Source organism: Ambystoma mexicanum, chromosome 5p, assembly GCF_040938575.1.
Source record: "Ambystoma mexicanum isolate Mex_15411 chromosome 5p, UKY_AmexF1_1, whole genome shotgun sequence".
Classification (NCBI taxonomy): Eukaryota; Metazoa; Chordata; class Amphibia; order Caudata; family Ambystomatidae; genus Ambystoma; species Ambystoma mexicanum.
Genome location: NC_090930.1, coordinates 803,940,453 through 803,966,353, shown reverse-complemented (window position 1 = coordinate 803,966,353; position 25,901 = coordinate 803,940,453). Strand labels below are relative to the sequence as shown.

The following is a 25,901-nucleotide window of genomic DNA, read 5'->3' as shown; positions in this document are numbered from 1 at the left end:
GGAAAAGGAGGTTCAATTAGACGGATTTGAATATCTTTTGAGGTAAGTACAAACCAGGTGCATTTTCAAAAGCATTAAAACAAATGCCTACCTGCCCCGGCTTTTATGAGAGCTAAAAGTCGCGAAATCACAGGCGGGACTATAAAAAGGGGCAAGATGAATCCAGAGAAGGGGGAAGAAAGTGTTTGTCAGAAGAAAGCTGTTGTGCTTTCCGCTGGTCTCGGGACACCTGAGAAAACCGGCACCTAGGAAGAAGTAGTACAGGTTTTGGCAAGCCTGCACTATTTTCTTTAGAGAACAGTACACAAGAGAATCATCCCAGAAGAGGGGAAGTGGTAGGAAGGAACAGACTTACAGAAGGGGTCTCTGAGCCTAGCAGCGGAACCCCACAGAAATCCCAAAGGTAAAGGTCTTCCTAGAGGCTTGCAGAGAAGAGTCGACTGGCAGGAGGGTAACACAATATTGTCTGCCTGAAGAGGGTCCTGAAAGGAGGGTAGAAATGCCCATTGCTGCTGTTGTGAATCCTGAGAAAACCAAATCTGTGAGAGAACAGCAATGGTTTAGGAGTGGCCTCCTGTGAATCTTGAGCAATGCAAGGTCTGTAAGAAACATTACCTAAATGCTCAGAACACCGGCCTAAGGATGGACCTAATGTGAAACTCAACACGTCCCACAAGGAACACAGCAGGGAACGAAGTTCAAGCTAGAATACCCAGAGGCTGATGTGAAGCCTACAGAGAGGCACTTGTGAACCCCAAAACCATAGGAGAGGTCTCGAGAGGCCTGGTGAAAGCAGCAAGACTGAAGGAAGGTCCAGATTTTAAGTAAACCCTCGAACCATCCCAACAGAACTTTACTATGTTGTTGTGTTAAGTCTAGGGATGGTCATTTGAGAGTAGAATGTGAACTCTTTTGCTAGACCTTCCTTGGAACATTTGTGTTACAGCTGAGGGTAGCCATGAGGCGAAGGACTTGTTACTATCAAGATTTTAAACTTTCAGTTGGCCTCAGCTTTGGACCCTGTTTCATAGATTAAGGTGTCCCTAGAGGGACAAGGACTCGTAAGACAAGGTTCAGTACTTATAATTTTCAAAACTCAACCTTGGAGGTGTTGGACACCTGGAGAAATCATACTTTTTATCGCCATATTCCTAACGAGGTTTGCTTTAGGAGCCTCTTTATTGATTGTAGAGAAACCTCAGTTTCCTATGCATTTGTCCAACCCTATCCTGAATAGTACACAAATAAAATCGTTTGTGAAAACCACCAACTATTTGTGATCACATGCAGCCTTGCTCAACCTTATCATAGCAGTGTCAGTGCACTTTAGAACACCCATAGATCAACAGAATGTTATCAGTTGATGTTTAGCTTCTGGAGTATTTATATTATTCATGTAGCAAACCTTGATAAACCCCCAGAGTGTGGGAAACAAGAGTCCGTGGCAGTCTACAAACACTCAATAAAATTGGCTACATATGTCATGAAATCATCATAACTATATGCAGCGGCATTGTATCACTTAAATATCTGAGATTTACCATCATAAGAATAAACCACTTACCAAATACCAAAATATTAATTGGACAAGATTTTGGTTATGGTCTGGTATATAAAAAAAAATAGTGTGCCACATGCCCAAGTGTTTTTGCTTTTCCTTGTATAAATACAAAATAGTCTGTTTTGTGCGCATTTTCCTCTGCTTCTCATTCCTATTTAGCAAGTTAGTTTTAAAATGGTTGATGACACCTGGGCCCTGTCAGTTTGGGAGCATTCCTTACTTTGGCCGAAATGAGGTATGGGGAGAAATGATTACACAAATATGAAAATCAGGAATACAATTAAACACATCTGGCTTTAAAATCAGTAACTGTGAGAAGATCACATTTCTCACATCTCATTTCTTTCCTTGATTTCATCTTTGTCTCCCTATCCTTCCAGCCATGTTTCGTCTAGCACTGCCACTTCCCTCCCTCCCTAGCACTCCTTTTTCTTATTCTTTTCCTTCCATCCCTCTCATTCCACTCCCATCTTTCCACTAACGTATTCACAGATGGATGGGATAGTGTATTAAAGACTCAAAATGTGCACTCTCCACAAGCCACTGGCGAGAGATAATTGAGCCTTGTAAAGTCAGAAATGTTGGGCTGCGCACATGTGGAGAACTAAGAGGGTGAGGGATTTTTATACACAGCCAGTAGCTTGCAACTTTACATTTGTACCCTATTTATATAGCCTGCTACTGCAGCGAAGTAAATCACCCATTGGGACAGATATTTACTGCATGGATCAAGATAAGACCTACCTATTGGTAGAAGAGAAAGTAATTGAGGAGAAAATGGGTGCACAGGTGGTTAGATTCCAAATTCTGTATTCTGATGTAGACAAGCTTTTTCTAGAGCTTAGAGACCCCAATGCCAAGTCCTTAACCTTTCCCCTGCCCCATGTGAGGAGAGGGAAGCATGGGGGTTAGGAAGGAGGCCTGAATTGGATGAGAAAAATCAAGAAGGACATCAATAGGGGCTGTATGTTTATACATGTATGTATGAGAAAGAGTCTTTCATTTGATTCTGTTAGGTACAGGAAGCCAATGTGGAGCTTTACGACTAAATGGGAAACAGAGAGAATGCTACACAGCTCTTTAAATCATTTCAACCTTTGGATGTCACAAGCAGGAATACCATCCTCCTCCTTAATAAAGAAATGTGGCATAGACCAACTCTGAGTTAACTGAGGTCCCACAACGGCCAGAGAGGTGGGCTAACGCCATTGGGAAATGAATTGGAGGATGTGTGAATTGTTTGAGCTGGTGCACAGCCTCCAGATGCTCCTATTCCAGGCGTGCATTTCCTTCTTTATCCACCCCCACCCCACCCCAAGCCCTCCAACACATTCCAATTCTAGATTTCTCTCCTTCCAGCTTGTCACTTTTTCCCCCTCTCTTCCATGCCTTTCCCTTTACTTCCTCTGTTCATTCTGGAGGTCACGGTTCCCGGTAGGATTGCTGGGCACACTGATAGTGACAAGCTTTAAATCATATTATGAAAGGTAGGCCAGGACATCGAAAGGTAAGCCTAAAAACAACAGGAAGTATCCCATCACAAACAACCCATAAAAAGATGCCAAATTAGAGAAACTGCCTGAAAAAAAGTAACGTCCAAAAACTACTGTCATTCGTAAAGAAAATTAACCATAATACTCTACATCTTGATTGGAATAATACAATTGCCTACTCATGACCGGATGGCCCCATACAGATTAACCCAATTAGAAAAGACTGAATAGTTTAATCCACAGGTGAGGGGAGCTAAAACACAACAAGCTCACCAGAAACCACTTTGGAGCAGAAATTATAATCCACTAGCTAAAATTGAATTAACATGCCACACCAAAATTCAAAACACTAGATTAAACCTTCGAGTACTGTGGTGGGTCGGAACCAGTCTGACACATTAATGACATTATGTACTCTTTTTTAATGAAATTATATTAAAAGCCCAAACTTTCCCTATTGCTAAAGGGATCACCCTGCCTATCTAAAGAAACTAAGGGGGCTCATCTGTTGACAGGGAGTCCCAAAGTAAAAAGGTCCTTGGTCCAAACCAAATTCTACCGGACCCTACTACTAGTTTAACCATGCTGATCATCCAAGAGAAGGTCTTTCGTTCCACAGTCTTCTCGTGGTTCCGGATAGTCTCTGCATGGAAATGTCTCTTTTATACTTGAGTTTCTTCTTACAATCTGGATATCTCCTTCATGAGCTTCTGTAAAACACTTCTGGCTTGGTGCTCTCATTAAGCGTATGCGTCGTATAGCTTGTTTTAAGATGGTCTCCCTCACACCCTTGTCTTCACATTCACTAAGTGTTCCCAATACACATTGTTGTGTTTCAGGCAGCCTCCAGGTAAGTGAGGGGAAAGCCAGGGGAAGACAGGATTTATGGGTACTCGTTTATCCTTTTGCATATCAGTGGAAGTCACTCCCAGGCAGAACAAAATGGTCTTATTTTTCGTTTTTTTAGAGCACTAATTGCTCATTGTGGCCACTGTTGTATGCACAGAAAATGTTGCCACACAACTGAATGGGACACAGAGATAAGGGGATTTTCCGAGGATCACACAATCTCAGTGATGTGATGATTGCAGGATTGGGACCCATGTCTAGCACTAGACCAGTTTCACACAAACATCCATTTTACAGCTAGATGTAGCAAACGCAATAGTAGCCCTCCTGTGCAAATATTTGTATTGTGCATCAGAGAAAAGGTGCCTCTAGGGTTACATCCTAGCAATATTGTTGAGGTTGCAGTGCTCTGCCAGTCGTTCACAAGTGAGGGCGAGTAATATTTATGTGTGACTAACAGCTAACATTTTGAAATGTTGCACCCTGAAAGCGACACTGGCGATTTAAAATCAACCAGTTCAATGAAAACACAGCTCATCCTGCATTCCTCCCTTACCCTCAGGGCTCCTCTTACCCTCATTGTTCTCTATTCACTGCAAGTTCAAGCAGGTTAATGGAGAGAGGGTGCAGCATCAATCTTCGGGATGATATTCTTCTTTGCATAATTAGTGTATTTGTACTGTAAAACACTGCACAGTCTCCATGTTTGTCAGAAAAGTTCAGTGTATCTAAATCTCAGTGTCAACTGTATTTCATTTTAATGGGGAAGGAGCATCATATTCACAAGCAAACACTTTTAAAATTGTACATGATCACACTACCAAATGCTTTTGATGGAAAATGGAGTTCTGTGACCTGATGGTTGCATCAGTGCTTTAGATCAGATTCTAAGTGTGAGTATTTTACTTCCTGTTCTTTAAAGTTGGGAGTAAAATGATTTTTTGTGAGTAAAAAAGTTGCTGATGCAAGTATTTAATAAGCGAGTAAAAATATATTTTAACAACTGGCAAACCAAAATGTTGTAATAAATATGTCTTTGGGCGATCCCTCAGCCCCTTCAGGGCAAGTGGCAGGGGCTTTCTCGGCTCTGTTCCTTGGCTCTCCTTTTGTCACCCTTTGGTCTGTCTACCTCCCTCCCTTTGCCACTATGTAGATGTTTTATTACTGTACCTTTGGGCGAGCAATCGCATTTCTGCGCAGCTCTCAGAACCCTATTTCTATCCCTTCTTAATAGCTTCCTCTTGAGGCCCACATTCCTTCATGTGAACACCCATCCTTTTACTATTGGAGACGTACTGCTCGTTTACTTTTAGTCCACATTTTGTTTGATTCGCTACATGGTTCTGTGTGTGTATAAACGAAAACTCCTTTCTGTTATCCTTTGACAACAACGTCTCCTGTGGGGCTGACCCTCCTGCACTTTACTTAAGGCACAGGGTGTCCAGCAACTGAGCGGGGCTGTTGCACGTCTTTACTCCATTGGTCGATAGCCTACCTTAGTATACGTACAAGAGGATGCCCAGGAAGCTCCTGGCTCCTCAAAAGTCTCTCTTTTAGCACACGTGTCTGGAGGGGTTCGAACGATTTCTCAGCCATGAACGCAGCTAGAGGTGGTTATCGAGTCTTCTCGGCCAACTCCACGGCTGCCTGCACAGAGCTGGCCAAGAGGATCACAGAGCGCATGGGCATCGAGCTTGGGAAGGCTGTGGTGTATCAGGAGGACAATGGAGAAACCAGAGTGGAAATAAAAGAATCTGTTCGTGGTCAAGACATTTTCATCATCCAGACCATGCCATGCAGGGACGTGAATACTGCAGTGATGGAGCTGCTGTCATGGCTTACGCACTGAAGACCTCCTGCTCGAAGAACATTATTGGCGTCATCCCATACTTCCCCTACAGAAAACAGTGCAAGATGAGAAAACGGGGATCAGTAGTGTGCAAGCTTCTGGCTTCCATGCTTGCCAAAGCAGGGTTGACTCATCTTATTACCATGGATCTGCACCAGAAGGAAATACAGGGCTTTTTCAGCTTCCCTGTGGATAACTTGAGGGCCTCACCGTTGATGTTGCAGTACATTCAAGAAGAAACTCCCGATTACCGGAATGCAGTCATTGTAGCAAAGTCTCTGGACGCTGCTAAGAGGGCTCAGTCGTATGCAGAACGCCTCCGACTGGGGTTAGCAGTGATTCATGGAGAAGCCCAATGTACTGAGCTTGACATGGCAGATGGGCGACAGTCTCCTCCGGCAGCCAGAAATCTCACGCTTCACACGCGCCTAGAGCTTCCCTTGATGATGACAAAGGAGAAACCCCCAATCAGTGTGGTGGGTGACGTTAGAGGAAGAATCGCCATCATTGTGGATGACATCATTGATGATGTGGAGAGCTTTGTTGCAGCGGCAGAGATCCTAAAGGAACGTGGTGCGTATAAGATTTTTGTGATGGCCACACATGGCATCCTGTCTGCCGAGGCCCCACGCCTGATAGAGGAATCGTCCATTGATGAGGTGGTGGTAACCAACACTGTCCCTCATGAAGTGCAGAAGCTGCAGTGCCCAAAGATCAAAACAGTGGATGTGAGCCTCATCCTCTCTGAAGCTATCCGGCAAATCCACAACGGGGAGTCCATGGCTTACCTCTTCAGAAACATTGCAGTGGATGACTAGCCCTCACTACCTCTGCCCGCCCTGATCCTAGCTTCAGATGGACACTTGCATGTGATGGCGGTCTCACCTTCTGTAAAGGTGGCACAGAGGTGTTTGAAGAAAAGGGGGCGGGCAGGAGAGTGGTGCTGGTGGCCTTTTTCCAGTGTGGAAAGGTGCCTTAGTACAGGACGGGCAGTGAAGCAAAAAGCTAATAGGTTTCCCAGCACAAGGTACCTGCCAAAGATTGGAGGTAGAATGCCAACGGTATGATGTCGTGAAGGCACTTGTGAGTGGTAAAGTAGTGCTGCTGATCAGTGCAGACAAGTGGTGGGGTGTGGCATTGTGGTTTTGTGGCCGGGTGAGAGTAACTAGAGTGCTGCCCAAAAGCTTTTTCTCCTACTCTCGCTTATGATACAATGTTTTTCCTAAGGAAGTTACAATATTTTTTATTCAAACCAATCAAAAATTGGAAAGGTTTGTGTGCTGTGCTGTTTGGAGGAACCACAGTTGTGGAAATTTGGCATTTATGTATGCTTCCTGCCCTTCAACTACTATATAATATTGCTAGGGCATTTACTAGGAGTTCAATCTCAGAGTAGAGCCATTGTCACAGAGGTGACTATTACTATTGCTTGACACAGGGCTTATTCAATTTTCCACTGCTAATCATTTTGTTTTTTTGTTAAATAAATCTTTATTTTTTTTGCTACTTGTTACGCTCACCTGGACCCCACAGGGGTGTCGATCGGACCCGGACAGCTGCGGTCTCCTTCAACGTGATGGGTAGTGCAGAGATGACTGTCTGGACTGGCCCGCCTAGTCTTGTCTGCTGGATCCGAAGAAGTATTTTTCTGCAAGTGGAGACAGGGATTAACCACCTGTGGGTTTTAGTGATGGCCTCCCAACTGTTCTCGCTCTCCCCCACTATCACCTCTGATATCCCCTTAGTAACCTCACCTTATGTTCGTAAAAGATGAGCTCTCCATCCTGCGTGTCTTGCAGGGGCACGTAGATACCAATTACTTCACTGGTTTGAAGGCGTTGGGAGAGTTCCGGTAAGTATGGACTCTGATGTCCCTGGCGGGATTGGTAAGTATCAAGTTCAAAGAGTTCAATGTGCCCGATGTTCACTCTTGTCCCCTTCCTTCCTTAAGTTGCAACTGAGTTCGTGAGAAGAAGGTCTCGTAGCTGCTGCTGGCATTCAGGTAAGAGTCTGTTACCCAACGCTGTCCGGTAACTATTGCATGCGTTAACATGTTGTTTTTCTCCCTCTTTACAGATGCGGCATATGAAAATGTGGAGAGTTATGGAATAATACCGCCGCTGGTAAGTCTATGGTGGTAAGAGGTTGTATTTGTTGATTCCCTTGGCTCACCTTGTTTTTTCTAGTGTCCCCCTAGGTGCCGGATTACGGCGAAGAAATGATGGAGACAGTGCCGGATCGAAAGATGCCGTGAGAACTGGTGAGTATGGCACCGTGCTGGAGCTGGCGAAGCGACGCGTGCAGGACTGATGTACTTTCCAGGTCCGGAGATGAAATGGTTCGGGAATTAGGTGAGGAATTTGAAATAAGTTGTTAGGGAGAATTCTCTCTTTAGGCTGAATTTCCTAACCTAGTGAGTCCCCCAGCAGCTTTGCTGGATTTCTGGAGTTTGTTTTTTTCTCCTGCCAAGAGTGAGGCTCTTTCTCCCACTCTTGGACATGATTTATGGTGTTCCTTTGACTGCTAATGTGTTTTATGGGCTATGGGGTCCTTTACTCCATAGGGTCTCATGTGTTTTTACTATGTGTGTTACACAGCACCCTCCGTGCAGTAACACAGGGGTGTCAGAGTGACACCCCACCATAGACTACATGGGACTGACTACTGTCTCCCAGCGCATGCAAAGTCACCAATGGCTTTACTAGTCCCAAATTATGAACAGAAACCAGTACAAACCATCATATTGTGGACGTACTGGTCGGGGCAATTCGATTGCCCCGGGGTCTGATAGTCGAGGGGGCACGTCTCCGTCCCCCCTGATTGAGTTTTGGCTGGTGGCAGTGGAAACTACTTTTTATATTCGACCGCGAATATATCCGTAGGGGATTTTCCCATTGTTCGAAGCTACCAACTTTAATTATTTAATTCTCATTGCCTCGAACATACCGCCGGTTTATTTATTTAATATTAAGTCGCCGGTTGGTATTTTTTGCCAGGACTCGATTCTAAAATGGCGTTTGTATTCTCTTCTGTGACTCCACTTTTGGCGGGCTTCTCCACAGAAGCCTCCAAAAGTGGTGCCACTCTGTCTGGGTACCACAGGGGGTGTGGGATGGGGTTTAGGCACCCTGGACTGAGTTACTTTGGTAACTCAAGTCGCACTCTTGTGTGATTGGCCCAAGTGGTGAGCCGGCCGGCTCACCACTTAGCATGTTTGATTGACAGCTAGGCTGAGTGAATGGGGGTGTGCGGCATAAAAGCAGGGCTTTGGGGACTGGAACTTCAGAAGTCGCCACAGGACCTGAGAATCCGACGAGGGAGAAGCTGAGCCGACCTACCACGACGACACCACCGGTGGAGCCCTGCGGAACCGACTCACCACTTCCCGACGACAGAGAAGATCTCCCGGCTGGAGAGGCTTCTTCCCCTGACTGGTGGGCACAACCAGTTTACCTTCTTCTCTTCGCACCCCAGACCGTCTTGTGGTCGAATTGCCCGTGCCAAACACCCCGGCAACCGGATAGCCACTTACCACTGGACCGCAAATAAAAGGACCGCTCCTTTTACCCGAAAACTCCCCAGCTGGTTTCTTCCATGGCAGTGCAGCAGACTCCTGTCTTCCTCCCCGACGAGATCCTCTCTTCCCCCGGATGAAGCACCGACTTGCATCTGCTGCGAGGAACAACTGCCCCCGCTGGAGTATTCTCACCACTTTAAGGTACCGTGTCTGCCAGGCCTGCCTTTCTAAAGATTGCTACAAGGTAATAATAACCCCTTAACCTTCTTGACTGGGCTGGCCGCCTTGACCCTCTAACTGGTCCCTTTCTTTTGGTCCAACTCTTTTTGAACTTTTGCAAGACTCTTGTGCACTTCAACCGTTTGACCTTGGACACATTTCGTTCTGATCCTCTTAAAGTAAATCCGGCCTACTGAACTCTAACTTCACGGTTGTACTTGCCTTCCTCTCTTGTTTTGATCTTATGAAAGTGTTGGGATCTGTTTCATATTATACTCTGCTTTTCTCTCCCTTTTTAAACGAATTATTAGAGTGCCATCTGCGTTAAGCGCTCACCTCTGTCTGAAAATAAGTGTGGCTTTACTTAAGACTTGTCTAATATTCTTCTGAGGGAGTGTATATCTTTTAGTGACCGTGTTTTTAAATTACTTACTATTAGTGCCTGTGTGTTTTTCTAGATGTGGTTTTAAATAAATAATTATTTATCTCTTTTACACCAAGCTCTGGTCAGTGTTTACTTGTTCTACTGTGTTCTTTTGACCTATTGTGAATACTCTGTATACTGCCTAACTCTTCTTGAGGGAAGTCTGACTGCTCAGCCACAGCTACCAAGGGAATCTGTGTGGTACAGACTGCTACCAAGTGGGTTTACTGCCAAACACCTGTAGTCTTAAATCTTCTGCAGTGGTCCCAGAGGGAACTGCACAGGTTTCTGCCTAACATAAGTTCGTTTTCTAACCTTGTCCTTTTCTTCTTCTTTATTCTAGGAGCTCCAGATTCGAGGCAGGCGTGGCAGAAGACTGGATGCTGGCTGCAGGCACGCGGGCGTGGCAGAAGACTGGATGCTGGCTGCAGGCACGGTGAGCGTCACGCTGCTGGATGCAGAATAACGCGAGGCATGTGCTGCTGTTTGGGCATTGTTTAAATAGCCTCCAAAGTAGTTCCAGTTAAGAAGTTCCCTAGAGCCACGCCCGAGTAAAAAATAGTCCCTGTAACAAAATAGTCCCATCCAGGCCTCATGTAGGCTTGGACTCTTTTGCAGCATGGTCTGCATCAGGTAAGTAAAGTCTATTTCTAGACTAAGGCGCCAGGACTGAACCCAGACAGCCCCTAGCCGGGGCTGCTGAGGTTTAAACAAATATCTGGATGCCTGCTCCCGGAGCTGAGGGCCTTGGTCCTGATGCTCGGGGGTAGGCATCATGACAGCACTTAAAGCCACCCCTCCCCCCAAGGCCCCTCCTAAAGTTGTTCTTCCCCCTGGCCCCAGTTTGTCTGGGAAGTTCCGATGGAATCTTTTCACCAACCGAGGTGCATGAACGTGGTCGCTAGGCTCCCATGATCTTTCTTGTGGTCCGTAGCCCTTCCAATCGATTAAATAAAAAAGTTTTGATTTAATCATTTTGGAGTCCAGGATATTTTTTACCTCGAATTCAGGTTCTCCATCTATCAAGATGGGGTCAGGTGGTTTGATTAATCTTATCCCTGGTTGAACTGGTTTTAGAAGTGAAACATGAAAGACAGGATGAATTTGCATATTAGAGGGTAATTCCAATTTGACGGCCACCGGGTTCATAATGGCCTTAATGGTGTAAGGTCCCAAATATCTAGGATTAAAAGTCTGAGTTCCCTTCAGAGGTATGTTTTGTAGCCAGCCAAACTTGATCCCCAATCTGGTATTGTGGAGTTTCACTTCTATGTTGATCAGCATTTTTCTTCTATTTCTCTTTTGCTTGTTTCAAATGTTCTGTGGCTTCCTTAAAGGCTTGTGTAATAGTAGAGTGCAAATGACTAACTGCGGGCATTTCTAAGTGCTGAGGCGAATCGAGTTCTGAGGTTCGAGGGTGATGTCCATATATGGTATAAAAAGGGCTTTGTCCGGTTCCTGAATGTACAGAGTTATTGTATGCGTACTCGGAAATCCATAAAATATCTTTCCAATTGCTTTCGGTGTGGTTTAGCATGCAGCGTAGGTACTGTTCAAGGGTCTGGTTGGTCCTTTCCGTCTGACCATCGGTCTGGAGATGGTGACTTGTTGATAGCCTCACTTCGATTTGTGCCAGTTGACAACATTTCTTCAAAAAATGCGAGATAAATTGGCTGCCTTGGTCAGAAACCAATACGGAAGGGAATCCGTGTAATCGAACAATGTTTTCGAGGAACTCCTTGGCCAGAATCGAAGCAGAAGGTAACCCCTTTAAAGGAATAAAGTGGGCCATCTTGGAAAAAAGATCCACAATAACTAGGATGGTGTTAAATCCATTAAATGGAGGTAGATCTGTAATAAAGTCTAAAGACAAGGTGTGCCATGGTGTAGGTGGAATATCCAAAAGGTTGTAAAAGGCCAGCAGGTTTTTTCTTCTGGCTTTTGTTTTGGGCGCAAATGCCACAAGGCATCACAAATGACTTTACATCTTTTCGCCAAGTGGGCCACAAGAACTGTCTCTTAATTTTCGCTTCAGTTTTTGCGATACCTGGGTGCCCTTCCATCAGGGTGTCATGGTAATTGGAGATGACTAGTTCTTGTATTTCCTTGTGTGGTAGAAATAGTCGTCCTTGATAGTAAGGTAGGTCATTGACGACTGAGTAGTCCGGGCCTTTCTTTACCCAGTCCTGCAGGGTTGCTGGATTGAAGAGTTGTTGGATTTTTGAATGAATATCTTCTAGTGTCTGTAGAGTAGTTATGCCAAGAATTCTTTGCTCAGCAATTATTGGCACCGGTTCCGGGTTTGCATATGCTTCTCCCATCCCTATTCGGAATAAGGCATCTGCTTTGCCATTTTTGCAGCCTGGTCGATAAGTGATCACGAAATCAAACTCGGCAAAGAACAATGCCCATCGAAGTTGTCGCGATGATTGGGCTTTGGCTGTTTTTAAATACTGCAGGTTCCGGTGATCGGTGATTACGGTAATAGTATGCCTGGCACCAAGAAGATAGTGCCGCCAAGCCTTAAAGGCGGATTTGATGGCTAATAGCTCTTTATCGGTAACTGCATAGTTTAACTCAGGTGCTGAGAACTTTCTGGACCAAAACGCTACTGGGTGAAGTTGACCGGTTTCAGGATCCTAATGGGACAGGACAGCTCCCATGGCTAAACTGGATGCATCAGTTTCTACTATGTATGGAAGCTCAGGGCGTGGAAGCTCAGGGCGTGGATGCTTTAAGACAGGTGCTGATGTGAATTTCGCTTTCAGCTCTTGGAAGGCCTTTTCAGCCTCTTCGGTCCACAATAAGGATTTGTTTTTTCGCAAAAGTGCTGTGATGGGGTGTACAACAAGGGAGAAGTCCGGAATGAATCTGCGGTAGAAATTAGCAAATCCGAGCATGCTTTGTACCCCTTTGACTAAACTGGGTGATGGCCACCTGAGAATTGCGTCCACCTTTCGAGAGTCCATTCGGACTCCTTTTGGAGTCAGGATAAATCCAAGAAATTCAACTTCTGTAGCATGAAAAAGACATTTTTCCAATTTTGCATATAACTTGTGCTGGTATAGTTTCTCAAGGACTGCACACACGTGCTTAACATGGTCTGATTCTGAGGAGGAGTACACTAGAATATCATCTATGTATACGACGACACAGACGTCAATGAGTTCACGAAGGACATCGTTCATAAAATACTGGAAGGCTGCTGGTGCATTGCACAACCCGAAGGGCATCACCTGATATTCGAATAATCCGTACTTGGTGCGAAAGGCAGTCTTCCATTCGTCGCCTTTCTTGACAAGTATCAGATGATATGCCCCTCGGAGATCTAACTTAGTGTAGATACAAGCATCCTTTACTTGGTCTAGTAATTCGGAGATCAGAGGCAATGGGTATCGTTTTATTACCGTAATCTGATTTAATGTGCGGTAATCTATGCACGTTCTAAGGTCACCTTCCTTTTTTGGCACAAAGAATAAAGCTGAGGATGCAGGAGACTTGGAAGGACGAATAAAGCCATTAGCAAGGTATTGGTCCAAGTATTGCCGTAGGTGACGATTTTCAGGTTCCGTGAGGCCGTATATTCTACTGCATGGGGGTTGTGCACCGGGTAGGAGGTTGATTTGACAATCATATGATCTGTGAGGAGGTAATATATTGGCCTGTTCTTTTTGAAAAACATCCTGAAATTCTTGGTATTCCTGAGGTAACTGCACAATTGGGTTAACGACTGTAGCCAGGCCTTTGTTAAAAGTTTTCTCTGAGTAGCAGGTGTGTGCACAATCCGGGAAGGTTATTCTCTTCTCTCGCCAATCAATCTCGCGGACCTTTACGCTTGTCAGGCGTGGTCGTTTCCCGAATCAGGCTCTATGTGGCTTTTATTAGCAACTCCTACCACCTTCTTGGGTGGTTTTGTAGGGCAATCCTGTAGAAAATGTCCTGAGGTTCCACAGTACAGACACCTGCATCTGTCGTCTTATTTCTCTTTCCTTTTGAGTTAAGGGTCCTTTAACCCCCCCGATCTGCATAGGTTCAGATGCATCTGTTCCTTTGGGGGCAACGTTGGGTTTAACCAATACCCGGTTCTCGAACTTAGCTCGATCAGTCTTTCGGTTCTGAAGTCGGTGGTCTAGCTGGACCACTAAGTCTATAAATTCTGTGCAATCCTGAGGTGGGTTTACAACTTGAGCCAAGACATCTTTGAGTTCTCCCCGAAGTCCACAATGAAACAATGTAATTAGTTTTTCCTCCGGCCACCCGGTTTCCACCACCAACCTATTGAATGTTGCAATATAGGTTAGCAGAGCCTGGTTACCTTGTCGTAAGGATAAAAGTTTGTTGTCCAGGGCTTGACCCTGTGAGTGGCTGGCGAATAGTTTTTCCATGCTCCTTTGAAAACCCTGAAAATCCCGGAGAAGAGGATTATCCTGGTTGAATAATGGAATGGACCAATCCGCTGCGCTGCCACTAAGATATGACAATACAAAGGCTACTTTGGCTTGGTCATTTGGAAATGCTCCCGGTCTGCATAAAAAGTGCAAGCGGCATTGGTTCATAAACACAGCAAACCTTTTGGGGTCCCCAGCAAAGCGTTCGGGTGGAGCTAACGGAATATTTCCTGGTAAAACCACTTGCACTGGATTGCTTGATGAAACGGGGGGTTGGGTTTCCCCCATATCCAGGTAGGGGCATTTGCCCAGCTTGGTTTTGCAGTAGTTGCCTAGCCAGATCATTTGTGCGCTCCTTTGATACAATCAGTTCTCTCCTGAGGGCATTAGTCTCTTGGCGAGCGGCATGTACTTCCGCCCTAAGTTCCCCCAATAATTGGGCCAGTTGGTCGGTTTCCGAGGTTTCCATAACACCCGGGTGGGTATTTGTAGAGAGGCTTCGCGTTCTGTTACACTCACCTGGACCCCACATGGGTGTCGATCGGACCCGGACAGCTGCGGTCTCCTTCAACGTGATGGGTAGTGCAGAGATGACTGTCTGGACTGGCCCGCCTAGTCTTGTCTGCTGGATCCGAAGAAGTATTTTTCTGCAAGTGGAGACAGGGATTAACCACCTGTGGGTTTTAGTGATGGCCTCCCAACTGTTCTCGCTCTCCCCCACTATCACCTCTGATATCCCCTTAGTAACCTCACCTTATGTTCGTAAAAGATGAGCTCTCCATCCTGCGTGTCTTGCAGGGGCACGTAGATACCAATTACTTCACTGGTTTGAAGGCGTTGGGAGAGTTCCGGTAAGTATGGACTCTGATGTCCCTGGCGGGATTGGTAAGTATCAAGTTCAAAGAGTTCAATGTGCCCGATGTTCACTCTTGTCCCCTTCCTTCCTTAAGTTGCAACTGAGTTCGTGAGAAGGTGGTCTCGTAGCTGCTGCTGGCGTTCAGGTAAGAGTCTGTGTTACCCAACGCTGTCCGGTAACTATTGCATGCGTTAACGTGTTGTTTTTCTCCCTCTTTACAGATGCGGCATATGAAAATGTGGAGAGTTATGGAATAATACCGCCGGTGGTAAGTCTATGGTGGTAAGGTTGCATTTGTTGATTCCCTTGGCTCACCTTGTTTTTTCTTGTGTCCCCTAGGTGCCGGATTACAGCGAAGAAATGATGGACACTGCCGGATCAAAAGATACTGTGAGAACTGGTGAGTATGGCGCCGTGCTGGAGCTGGGGAAGCGACGCGTGCAGGACTGATGTACTTTCCAGGTCCGGAGATGAAATGGTTCGGGAATTAGGTGAGGAATTTGAAATAAGTTTGTTTTCTAACCTTGTCCTTTTCTTCTTCTTTATTGTAGGAGCTCCGGATTCGAGGCGGGCGTGGCAGAAGACTGGATGCTGGCTGCAGGCACGGTGAGCGTCACGCTGCTGGATGCAGAATAACACAAAGCATGTGCTGCTGTTCGGGTGTGGTTTAAATAGCCTCCAAAGTAGTTCCAGGTAAGAAGTTCCCTAGAGCCACGCCCGAGTCAAAAATAGTCCTGGTAACAAAATAGTCCCATCCAGGCCTCATGTAGGCTTGGACTCTTTTGCAGCATTGTCTGCATCAGGTAAGTAAAGTCTATGGCGCCAGGACTGATTTCTATGATGAGCCTAAGGCGCCAGGACTGAACCCAGACAGCCCCTAGCCGGGGCTGCTGAGGTTTAAACAAATGTCTGGATGCCTGCTCCCAGAGCTGAGGACCTTGGTCCTGATGCCCGGGGGTAGGCATCATGACACTACTAATATGTTCATTAAATGTGTTTTTTCTGGCACAAAAAAAAATAAAAATATATATGTCTTTGCACCTAGTTATTCATGGATAGTAAAATATATATGTTTACCTATTCAGATCAGCAATAATAAATGATAGTTTCTTCTTGTGGCACTGCGTGTACTACTTTTCCAAACATCATTGGAGCTGTGTGAATGAAAACCGGGCGACAGACTCCTATATGCCTGTGTACTATTTTTGATGGGAGTATTTGTACTCCCTATTTAAATTTTTGGATAGTACTTGCATATTTTTAGTGAGTAAAAGTGCCCGATAGACCCATTATCTGTAGGGCTAGTTGTATACATATGTGCAACTGGTACAGTGCTCAACCCATAAGCTGATCCCAAACTCCTTGACATTCTATCTTATCACCCCATTGCTCTGAATGTGAGTTGTCGGCAAACTACAATAATCCACCTAGTAACCCAGTTCTCTGCCAGCTATGCCATCCACTCTGCTCAGTCTCTTACTGTCTTTCCTCTTACATAAGGAATTGACGAAGCTAACTAGCTGTTTAAGCAAAGTAGCTACAGACACTGAAGTTAGTGCCCAGAGATTGCTTTGCTCTACAGTTATGACTGCCTTATATATTAGAACCTGGGGGCGAGAGCTAGGCAATCAGACCGGGAACGCAACCTGAATCTGAAAATAGTCACCCGAATTTCATGCCGGCCTGCTGCGCTTCTGCCCAGCTTTCGCCTTGTCCTTGGAGACAATGCCCCAAACCAAGTTTCAACTTGACCCTCCCTCTCCAACCATTGCCCACCAGCAAACTCCCTGCACACTCACCTGCACACCACCTAGTCTACCTCCAGGTCCTGGAAATTGATATTTCCAATCGCAGGCAGGTGTGTAATTTCTTTCTAAGGGAAGCATGAGTCGCGCAAAACCTGGTTCACTTAAAAAGAAACCAAATGAGTATCAGCACCCCAGATGCTGGCTCTGAGTGCTAATAGTGATAAATACTGCGTTCTTAGCTACGCAGGTCTGGAATACTGCACTTGGACCTAACTGTCTCAGGCTTGAGGGCCGTTACTGATGCTGCCCTCCCAACGAAAGTGGCATTTAATGCTTTATTGAAAATAGTTGATATCAATGACAGGCAAATGCCATCTTGTCCACCAGAAGTTGGCAATTATCCTGAATGCCGCAACACCATACTACTAACTTAGTGTCCAGCTACGTCTTTCCTTTAACATTGCAAACATTTTGATTTATGAAACTTCCGAACTTCTCCTTACACAATTAATGAGGAGTCAAGCATACAGTACATGGGACACTATCCTGTGCAACACAGACTGCACCCAGCGCCAAAGAGCCTTGCAGTGAAAACTGTTTTAAGAGCCTTTTTTAATCATATCTTTATTTAAAGTCATTCATTCAGCTAACCTTTGCATTTTGCAGACACTCACCTCACTAATGTCGTTGCTCATTTTATGTCTTGGATACAAATAACGTCGGATGACAAAGATATTAGTCCAAAATTGCTAATCAAGAACATTTTTATTCGCAAACGCTTCGTATCAATTTTTGAAAACGAATTTATGCTTTGCAATGCTTGAGCCACTAATGGTGCATGATTTAATCGTTAAAAGGCAGGGAGTAGCATCCTGGAGAACAACATAACTCAGCTTCTGAAAGTTATCATGAAAATGTAAAAGAAAGTCAGAAAAAGGAGGAAAAAAAATAAGAAGAGGAGGGAGTGTAAACTTTGATGACAGATGGTCATTGTTGGTAAGGGAAGGTGAAAAAATGCATTTGCAGGAGTCTCCTGTAAACCAAATCAGAGGCATAACTGGGACAGAAACAGAAAAAAAAAGTTGAAAAGGGAGGCAAGTTTGAATGTCCAAATGTTTCGTTTTATTGCGTTATTGGTGTTTTAGCGACCACCAAAAATCAGAGGGGGGGATATACCATTTTCTGTAACAGACAATTGAAAATGGCACGCCTGGGTTATTTTGGCCACGCAGGCTTTTCAGATGTATGGTATAATGAAGGAGATGGAGAGGCCCTTACGAACTAATGTGAACTAAGGTGGGAATGATTCCAAGGTAAGACTGTGGGGCAAGCAAAGACTGAAAAGTAGAGGGGGAGGGAGTGAATAGTACAAATACTGTTTATAATGGGTTCAATTTGAGGAAGTGCGATGATCACACAAAGCTAGCTTCATATCTCCTCCCAACTGCCACATATAGAAGAGCATTGGGACATGACTGACCCGTGGGCCACCCATTGTCTTCTAAATCTGTATTCATCTTTATAAATAAGGCAATTCCTAGTTTTCATTATGTAATGATGTTTAATAGAGTCCCACAAGAAAGATTTATTCAAAAAGAGATTAACGTCATTCTACAGAAAGTCTGAAGACTCAGAGAATCCTAAAAGAGAATGAATGCGCTCAGCCACAAATCTAACCAATTTTCCTGCTGCCCTTCTTTAGAGTGCTCCTATGAGATGGCATGCACCAACTCGTGGAAAGCGGGTCTAGGTCTCCATATCCGATTTTATGAGGGAGTATTGTACTCACTATTTTCTTTAAGTTGGGAGTAAATACGTTGTTAGGGAACACAAAGTAATTCCCATTCCCGAAGTGGTTATTTATTAGGTGGCAAAAGATATATATAGCAAGTCTAAAATAGACATCAATTTGCATTTTATAGTTATTTGCACCTAGAAATGCATGCACGTTAAAAGATGCACCTTCGGTGGCGCCATCGAGCCCGAACGTGATGGCGGCTGTTCCTTGAGCTCTGTGCAGAGCTCCCAGAAATCCTACTGAAAATAGCGTCCGAGGCAGCGAGAACGACATGTTAAAAGGTGCCAGAGGTCTCCTAATCAGATCCCCGACACCTGTGTAGGAGGAGTAGGAAAGCTTGCAAAGCTCCCCCCCGCCCCACCCGGCGCTGTGTGAATAGTCGCAGTCCCACAGCCGACAAGCGGATGTAGATGCATTGTGGAGGTAACAGACACCCTAGGAACCGCGACCGAGCCCATAGACGCCCCAGGAAACTTGGGAAGCAGTCGTAACCCCATGAGGTGCTGCTGAGCTGGGGAGCCCCGAGTCTAGCCCCCCACAGGGTAGAAAGCAAAACCGCGGGCTGGGAAGAACACACAAAGTCAGCTAGCTCAACAACAGAGGCACCACTCCCCACTGCATCATCGGGCTACCTTTCAGGCCTGAATGCAGTGTAGGCCCTGCGGCGTGAAACGACACCGCAGAAGTCCGAGGCCTGAACATTGCCACCACTGGTAGAAAGTTAACAGAGAGTGAAGCCTTGTTCCGCACAAACATTCAGCCACTGTGAGACCCAACCGGCCACACCTACAGAATGAAGCAACCCCCACCTCTCCACATCAGGCCTGGGCCAGAGGCAGTTTGAAGCCCAGCCCTGGCATACATCAAGGTACGGACCATAAGGCAACTGATATTGCCGGTGAAGGTGTGACGAACTGGAAAAATCTGATTGTTAGTACACCACCAAAGTATAACTTAGCAACGAGGGAGTAGTGGGAACTACTCGTTTATCTACGATGGCGAGACAACTGTCGAAACAGCAATCCGATACAACTGCTCACTAGCCTGACGGCAGCTGGGGAACGGAGGCAGTCTGGAGCCCGTGCCCTCAGTAGAAGTTAAAGCGCAAATCATCCAATAAATGTTATAGTCAGCGCAGGAGAGTCCAGCAGAACATCTGGGCATCAATAAAGCAAGCCAACACACCACAAGGTAATGCACAATGAGAGAATCAGCTGATAAGCTACAACCGCATCGAACCAGCGGCTGAGTCCGACAGTCAGGTACACCTTCTAACCCAATATAGAGCTGAAGCCGGTACCGGCTGGAACTCGCCCCCTTCCCGTAATGAGGATCAGGAGGTTGGCTGTCTGGTAACTTGCACCGCCACCAAGAGTGTGACTTGGGAGGTCTCTTGGCCACCAACGTAACTTCTCAGCACATTTTAAAATAACGGTGAGAGTATTGCCATCCTGAGTGCAAGAGAAAGATACCAGGACATTACCTGCTAAATACCCTCACCGTCAAAGAACCCTAGAGAGGTGGTAAAGCCTGCTCAACCCGCATAGAAGGGTGAAAGGAGAGATACGAGTTTAGAACCCGCAGCAGCAATCAAACCCGGCCTGGATCGGTCTCCAAACGCAGCACCTTAACAAAGAACTTCCCCAAAACCTAATCTCCCTACGGGAAGAGCCGGATACCACAACAGACTGCCCCAGTTGGGAAGCCGACCCTTAGCAGCCAGCAAATCCGACGACCACGCTCATAGCTGCACATGCCTGCCTGCCTGCCTGGCATTGAGACCGCTTATAACTGAAGCTGCACGACTGCATCACAGGAGAGGACAGACCCTCTCAAACTCCTGCAACCATCCCTGGTCTGCCCATATTGGCCCTGGGAGCGTTGGCCGCTGAACATGGGGAAAGCAGATAACTTACAGCAGAAACTCCACTTTCGAAAGTGGAACCTCCACCAGAACGCCCAGGCCGCAGCTTGAGGCAGAGCAGACCGAACCAATGGGAGAGTCTGAAGAGAGTACTGCCTAGGCTCTGGAGTTGGACATCAGAGATATCCTGTTAGACCTCAAGGCGGGCATCAGAGGCCTTGATTCGAAATTATATTATCCTCCAAAGTCGACTAGCTACAAAACCGGCTTGATAGGGCTCTGTACTCTGACCTTTCCTTTTATCTCTCTATACCTCCCTTCTCGCCCCCGTCATCTCTTCTTTCGGCATCTCCCACCACTTCTACGCGGACGATACCCAACTCTTTCTCTCCTTCTCTTCCTTCACATCGGACCTCCACCACACTCTCTCTTCCTGTCTTACGGCCATAAAAAATTAGATGTCATCCCATTTTCTTTCCCTCAACACTGACAAGACTGAAGTGCTTTTCTTCCCTCCCAACACACTCACCTTCCCCTCCCACCTTCATCCACTTTCCCCCTTCCAATCTCCCCATCTCGACCCACGCCCGCAACCTTGGCCTTCATATTGACTCCTCCCTCTCCTTCTCCAACCACATCTCCCTAACCTCTCGTGCATGTCGGCACCACCTCTTCAACATCCGTAAGATCCGCTCCTCCCTCACCTTTCACACTTCTAAACTCCTAATCTCCTCCCGTCTATTCTACTGCTCCTCTCTTCTCTTCTCTTTGGACTCTCTGTCTCTCACCTGACTCCCCTAAAATCCATCTACCACTCCTCTATCCACACTCTAGGTCTTCTTGGCTCTCGAGACTATTTCTTCCTCACTCTCTCAACTCGGCTGGCTCCCCTTCCTCTCACAATTGAAATTCCAATTCCTCTGCCTTGTCTACAAATTTCTCCACGACCTCGCCCCCCCTATATTTCCTCCCTCCCCTCATTTTACTCTCCCTCCCGCTCAGCTGATCTCCACCTTCTCACTGTACCCCCAGACCCTTGTGCGTCCTCGCGATTCCGTTCCAACTCTTGCCCCCCCCTCCACTGGAACTCCCTACCTCTCTCTGCTCCACCTCTACCTACCCATCTTTCCGCTCCTCCCTGAAAGCCCTTCTCCATTCCCCCCTCCCCCGACTCTCCTTCCCTACCTCTCTCCCCCTCAGACCCCTGCCCCCCATTCCATTCACCCCTCCTCCCGATGACCCCAATTTGGATACTGTAACCACCTTAGTGCATTGGAGGTCACCCGGGGTCCCTCACCCCCTTCCCCTCCCTCCCCCTCCCTCCTCTGTGTAAATTGTTCTAAATACTGCATCACTGGTTCATTTCATGTTTGTAAATTATGCTTCATTCATCACTGTACCTGATATTCTGTAAATCGCTTAGGTATAAAGCGCTATATAAACTCAATAAACGTAAACAAACATGGCAACTGCCTAGATACAGCAGAGCAGAGGGTATCCGGGCTAGAAGACGGGAATACCTCACTTGTCGCCAGAGTGTCATCGCTCGAGGTCCAGATTAAAGCGGTAACTGCTAAAAACGAAGATTTGTAGGGGAGAGCTTTCTGCAACAATATTCGTCTGGTCGGTGTGAGAGAGCGGCATGATCTACCCAAAATGGATGAATTCGTGGACACCATGTGTAAGGACTTGTTCGGAGGACCCGCACTATCTTCACTCTTTGTGGTTGAGAGAGCCCACCACATACCTGCATCACGCCCGATACCAGGAGCGCCTCCCTGCCCTATTATAGCACGCCTCCTAAACTACAGGGACCGCGACACAATCCTCAGATTGGTTAGATAAAAAGGGGGAACTCCAATACGATGGCGACAAAATCCAAATATATCCAGACTTCACGATGGCGGTACAAGCGTCACGAAGGTCTTTTGCAGGGGTGAAAAGACGCCTGAGGGACTGCAACATCCCGTATTCCATGCCATTTCCAGCAAAGCTCTGGATCCAGCATGCGGGCAGGACTCAATTCATCACCTTACCGGAGGCAGCATGATCTTTTCTGGACGAGATTGGTGGCCGTTCTCCCCGAAACGGCCAGAGACCCCGTAGAGATGAGCGTAACCAGATGGATCCGGACTGAGGCTGTACAACCTGGGGCATAAGAGGAAGCAACGCTGTAAACACTACATAGACTGTTCACACCTCAACTACATGAGTTCAATACCTCAGGCGCACATATACTTCAGTTAAGAAATGGAGCTTGCGGACTCGGCCGGGCACTAGCGTCCCGAGCTCTGCACTGCATAAGGGATATGGGATAACTGGGAGGGCGTAAACGGGCGAGTTGGGGGTTGCCCGTGGGAGAGGGAGAATGGAGGAGCTCAGGGACAGGGAGTGGGGAAAAAAAAGGGTCGTTGCGGGAGGGGGGGCGGGGGGGCTTAGGGGTAGTTATGGTTATTGGGAGTCCGGTTCTCACCAGTTCACTCCACTGGCATATCCAATGAAACAAACAGCACTTATCTATATAAAGAAGGTAATAGTTGGGAATATCCGGGTCGCACTGCTTAGTCATACTAGGAGCTGATGGGGTTCAACATAGCAACATGGAATATGCATGGGGGAATAATCCCGCCAAGATTCGAAGAATCTCTCAATAATTTAGAGACACCGCATTGACGTGGAAACCCATCTCACTACTTCTTCTGAGTGTAGATGGGGAGCTAGCTGGGGTTGCCACAGATATTTTTCCTCCTACTTCTCCTATGCCAGGGGAGTAGCAATTCTGATCAGTAGAGGGGTGACATTCCGGCTAATATCGGTGGCTGGAGATGGCATTGGGAGGACATTGCTGGTTCACGGAGTACTTGAGGGGACACAGGTGGTCCTGGTAAATTCATATGGTCCTAACAAAGACGGTACAAAGGCATTCGACTGGATTATGACCCAACTAGCCGGGTTCTGAACAGCCACGATTAAGTGGGGAGGGAATCTAAATAGCACTCTAGACCCCCTCTGAGATAGGTCAGGAGCGAACCCGAGTGGGGTATCCAAAGTGAGCCTACAAATACGGGAAATGTGCACTTCATACTATCTCGTTGACGCACGGACGACAACTTCATTTAAAGGTCCAAGATTTTACATACCATTCTTGGGTCCATGGCTCAAGCTCCAGATTAGACTACCTACTAGTGTCCCGGGAAGGGGGGTTCCACTGGGGGGACAGTCGTATTCTCCCTAGAATGCTCTCCGATCATTCCCCAGTGTCATTAGAGGGTGTGCCGAGACAGGCGGGAGGGCGCTGGGGGGTTTATTCCTGGTGGTTCAAATCAGGTGCACTCCAAGACCTGGTGTTTACTCAGGAGTTGCAGGGAGAAATCCAGTCCTTTCTCCTACATAACGAGGGATCGGTCCCCTCTGGCGGAGTTTAATGGGAGACCCTGAAGTGCTATGTCAGATGAGTCTGCATATCCAAAGAAAATGGAATTATACGGGTCATCAGAAGGGAACTCACTGGGGGGGAGGGGGGGGGGGGAATCCAGATTAAAGCGGAGGAATACGCAGAAAAACAAGACTCTCAGACATTGGCTCATCTACTTGAGGAACTCAGTAAGTTCAGGATGAACGCAGATCGGGAAATCAGTTTTTTTTAGCACTGGGGCATCAAGTCCGACAGTATGGCGAATGTCAGAAACAAGGAGTACTCCTGGCCCAGCTAATAGCTGCTGATAGACGCCCACACTCTGTAGAATGTATACAGAACCCACAGGGGGAACTTGTTCACTCCGAAGAAGACATTGCAGAAGTAGTTCAAGCTTTTTACCAGGAGCTGTATAGCTCCAAATGCCCGAGGCACCCAGTGGCCCAACGCAGCTACCTCAAAGAAACGGAACCATATTGGGTGAAGGAGAACTTATGGGAATCTATTAATAAACCGATCACCCTTGATGAAATACTAGCAACGATCAAGGAACTCCCGGGGTTCAAATCACCAGGCCCCGACGGCTAACTGGGGAATTTTATAAAGCGTTCGCCCCTACCCTGGCACCACTCCTCCTCTGTGCGTACGAAAAGGCGATCGAAAAAGGAGTACCCTCCCCCCACGATGTGTGAAGCTAATGTGATATTGCTACATAAACCCGGAAAACCACCGGAGGACTGCGCCTCGTATGGGCCAATCTCCCCAATAAATGTTGGCAATAATATTTTTGCCAAATTCCTGTCCAGAAGGCTGCTCCCATTGATGCCCGGGTTGGTGCTGGCAGATCAGGCGAGTTTTATACCCGGACGAAATACATTGTTAGATCTCCACCGTTTTTTTGGAATCAAAGGTTCTGACCCTCCTCGTGCCAGGCAGTCGCGGTACTTTTAGATGCCGAAAAGGCCTTCGACTCTGTCGAATGGCCATATCTCTTTGCAGTACTACAAAAACTAGGGCTCGGGCCTACTTCATCAAACTGGTCTCTCTTCTTTACAAGAACCCTTCAGCCAAAAATTATAAAATCAGGAGAGATCAATCAGCGCAATTCGTTATGAAAAGGGGGACCAGACAAGGCTGTCCTCTGTCGGCAATATTGTTCGCTCTCGCTATAGAGCCACTTGCTGCAGGTTTAAGGGAACAACAAATTGGAAGAGGTCTTAGCTTGAGACCACACAAACTAATCATATCAGTGTATGACAACAATGTGGCCCTCTTTAGTAGTGTCCCAGAAATTAACTTGAATTCAGTGGTGCGGGAAGTTCTCAGGTTTGGGGGTCTTCTCAGGTCTTAAAATCAACCACAGCAAGTCTGTGGTGTTCCCCCTCACGGCAGAAACCAGGGAATTTTGTAGCAAATTTGACATTAAGTGGGAATCCACCGGCGTAAACTACCTAGGGGTGATGCTATCCAAGAACCGTGAAGAACTGTTTAGCGATAATTACGGGAGGACCACTGAATTGCTTCGCGATGAGATAGCCAGGTGGCGACACCTTCCACTTATGCTCGTTGGGTGCATATCTATTGTCAAAATGATCATACTACCCAAACTTCTATACCTATTTGGTAACGTTCCCTTGTTGTCAGGAGGCTTCTTTCGGCACTTGCGCGGCCGGATCCTTGACCTACTGTTGGCTGGGAAACCAGCAAGAGTAGCCTACACAACGCTCGTACAACCAACAATAAAAAGGAGGCTTGGCTTTACCAGAGTTAGAACGCTACTACTGGGCAGCACAGGCACAATTCCTGGTACACTGGTACGCCACTCACTTTGTACGACCACATGTCCAAGCCGTGCAGGCCTTGATGACCCGCAGCTTGCTGAGAGCAGTAATTGTCGGAAAGCTCAGAGTGCCACGGCAT

At 46.6% G+C, this 25,901-nt stretch overlaps 1 protein-coding gene and 1 pseudogene across 1 annotated transcript in view; one reads left to right on the top strand and one right to left on the bottom strand.

Moving 5' to 3' along the window:
- AVL9 (AVL9 cell migration associated) overlaps positions 1-25,901 on the bottom strand; it is a 933,501-nt gene that overhangs the window by 777,003 nt on the left and 130,597 nt on the right. The window lies entirely within an intron of this gene.
- LOC138481213 (phosphoribosyl pyrophosphate synthase-associated protein 1 pseudogene) lies at positions 5,247-7,571 on the top strand (annotated as a pseudogene).